This window comes from Wyeomyia smithii, chromosome 2 (assembly GCF_029784165.1).
Source record: "Wyeomyia smithii strain HCP4-BCI-WySm-NY-G18 chromosome 2, ASM2978416v1, whole genome shotgun sequence".
NCBI classification, from domain to species: domain Eukaryota; kingdom Metazoa; phylum Arthropoda; class Insecta; order Diptera; family Culicidae; genus Wyeomyia; species Wyeomyia smithii.
The window spans coordinates 27955166-27958752 of NC_073695.1; positions in this window are offsets into that span (position 1 = coordinate 27955166).

A 3587-nucleotide genomic window follows, 5' to 3' on the forward strand; every position below is an offset into this window, starting at 1 on the left:
CTGACCACTTTTCTCTGGTTTTCCCTGGTTGAATTACTAGATTTTCAAATTCAGGGGCCTAACTTCGATATAGACGTTAGTCAACGTCAAAAATACCTTTGAGAAACTTCCATAAAACTTCATGAGAGTTTTATGGTACTTATCTTTAAAATGAATCTATCTTGACAATGTGCCCAAAAATTGTTCTTAAAATCATTTTGTCTCATGAAAGAGAAACCATTCGTGAATGAAAAGAATCTAAAATAAACAAACATTTTTCAGCTCATTCAAACAACTAACTCCTTATGTCAAGTCAAGTCAAGTCAACCTACATCATAATTAATCAAATCATTTAAGCGTGTATACTTTCGTTGTGAATAAGCATCAAAAAATGGTATTCATTCTCCTGCTTCATGCATCATGTTGCATTTCTTCATTTGGCTCATTCATGTTTTAAGGCCCTAGCCTATAACCGATTTTAGAAATTAAAAATATACAAAAGGAACAAGAAGTTTAAGCAATTAACCATGGGCTTGGATACAGCTTTCATGCCTATGAGTAATTCTTCCGGTGTCACCACCATTTGCTTGTAAACGTTGTTGAAATACTTCACTACATTATTATTGCTTGTGAGCTTTTGTAGCTTGCGTTTCTTTGGAGGTGGCACTGGATTGTCTTTAACTTCAGTATCAGGCCATATCTCCATCCGTTCGAGCTCATAATCAGCTCGATGCTTGACTATAAACAAACAGCTGTCAAATGGGAGAGGGAGCTATCCTTGATGAAATTTGTTTGTCTTGAGAAGTTCAAACAACTTTTATTCAAGCGCAACTATTCTTTTCCGAGAATTCAATAAGTGAATGCCAACTTATCGAGATACTAAAAATATCTCATTAGTCTTGCCCAAGAAGTTTTAGTTAGAAGCTGTCTTATGAAAGATGAATATAAAACCATCGACAAATATGGCGAACAGAATGCGAATAGCTCCGTCAAAATAATAGCCATTTGTAATTAAATAGTAATAAAAGACCGTAATTCTCAATGTTACTAATATTTCTGGCAGTTTAGTAGTGAATGTTGATCATGATGAACACAAAGTTTAGTAAAACTTTCCATAGTCCAGCAAACCTGAACTTAACGAAAATTCAGATATTTTTCTCATTTTCTAAATAAATTATTTATTTGGCAGTAATATCATAGCGCGTTGAAAATTACAAACTTTTGTGCCACATAACACATGTAAACTGAACGTGGCAATTAAAAATTCTCATATATGAACTTGAAAATACGTGAAGATTTACTATTTTATTTAACAACTACGATGACATTCATTTTGGAGAAGAAGTAGATCGATGGGGTTTGTTTCATAAATTGCTCTATGTTAATAATAAATAAATTCTGTTCCAAGCAAAATAAGCTAAAAAGAAGGATCGCAAACCTAATTTATAAAACTCTCGAAATTTGTTATAGTTTTTTCATGATTGTGAGTAACTCCTAAATGCTTTTATGAGTAAATATCGATAAAAATATAGAGTTTTAAGGGAACTTTAGGAACTATTCTCGAGCACCTTCTCTAGCATGGGCCTCTTCGATTTTGTGAGGACTTTACGGCTGATTTGTAGCAGTTTGTGAAAATAATAAGATTTATGACCTGTTTGAAAGGACAAGCAATCAAAACTTCTTCAAGTGCATCGTAAAACTGATATTGTTACTTGGGTAGTGTTCGATAATATTGAGAATAACACTCCGTGTAATGCCAACAGTCGTAATAAAAACCATAATGATCCGTTGAAATTCAACATGAAAGTTTTCAATAACAATGTAATTATAAAAAAAATCGAATTGAGGGTACATGCTGTCGGTTCAAGTTCAACGAGCCAAGCATTTTCATTGATTAATTTTACTGAAACCGGAACCAAGTTATAATTAAGTCATTCAAAACATAGTCTGACTACCGCATTCACGCCTGGTTCAGCATTGTTTTGGCAAAGCTCATTTACCTTAGCAGGTCAAATAATTCTAGGTCGGTGCAATAAACGACTTCCCGCTCAACGATCTTCAAACATGTTTTTTACAAATTTATTAACAGATTAAAGTTTGAAACAAAATGTTTTTTTTTTACAATATCCACGTCCTTGCCTGTCATTCGTTTGACTGCATCAGAAAATAACAGCACGAGTTTGAAATAACGAAACCGAAAACCGAAACGAAGCCATCTAGTCAAACCCACGGCATAACCGTTCTCTTCTTATTTTTTCTCTACTCAATCCGCCAAGACCTTCCACATTCAATCAGTTTCTAATAGAACAGTACGCCAAATTGTGATTAATGCGTGAAACCTATGTGATGACTATTTTAGTTTAAATCAGTCAGTGCCATCATCAACAATAGGCCTTCCGCACGGAAGAGTCAGCTTTTTCGTTACCTTGTACAGCGGGTGACCAACCACACCGTCAAAGCCAGTCAAAAAGCCACAGACCTCAGTTTTCAAAACGCATAATCACTTAACCCAAACACTTGACCTATGCGATACTTATGATTGATTATGCGTTCGACCCTTAGGAACTGTAGATTTCCTCAACAGAACCTAGACAAGTGCAATTTATAGGCCCATTCGAAGTAAATAGAATCCGACTATGGTCAGATTGGTTGTTTCACCTTCGGCAGGATCAAACAGCAGACGCCTGATCTGCTTGCAACTTTCTCGACAGAAATCGCAACACAGAACACAATCGAATCCGTTGTTGTTTGGCACAAGCGCAAAGCGCACATCCAGCCTAAAAGTAATAAATAATCTACTGCCCACTCTTGGTTGCCCCTGCGGAACAAATTAATCGTAAAGCATGCAGTAAACGGTTATTTTTTACGATTGGATAATTGTGCCGACTTTGCACCTAGGAAAGCGAAACCTTACTCTGAGCATTGATTTATTGAGAGATTTTGCGCACAGATTTTAAGCTGAATTATTCGTTCAAGACCGAATTTAGTTCCTGAAGCCAACTAATCGGCCAATGTCTACCAATGTCAAACTTATTAATTGCTAGTAAGGTCACCGTGCTGGATTGTGCGTCTATTTTAAGTCTAATTTTAAGAAACACATTATAGAAGCATCTACCTTGTCTAAATCAACAAGATGACACTGTTATACTAACACGCACTTCAGCAAGCATTTATTGCTTCAATACTATCTTCTAACCAGGAAGTGATAAATTACCAATCTTCTTAAATTATGTGTAAAGCTTTTATGGTCTTAACACTTTGCAATTACTTATTCCCTAGTATTTGATTTGTCTAGACAGAAGAAGTTGAAACCCCTGCAGCATTGGGTAAAGATGCAGACCGGATCTACATTTAACTTAGTTTTAGTGGTAATATAAATTGAACTTTCATCACGTTGTGCCTTCTTCAACTTTGTGTTACAGTGAATTTTCGATTTTATTACGATAGAAAAACTATTATTTTCGCATTATTCTGATACGTTTCGATTTTCGACCCGAAAAAACCGGACCGGAGCCCGAACTTGTATTTGCATTCCTATATAAATCACTTATCAAGATCAGGATCAGGATCCGATTTCCTCCGAAACAGCAGCAAACTATTCGCCGTGG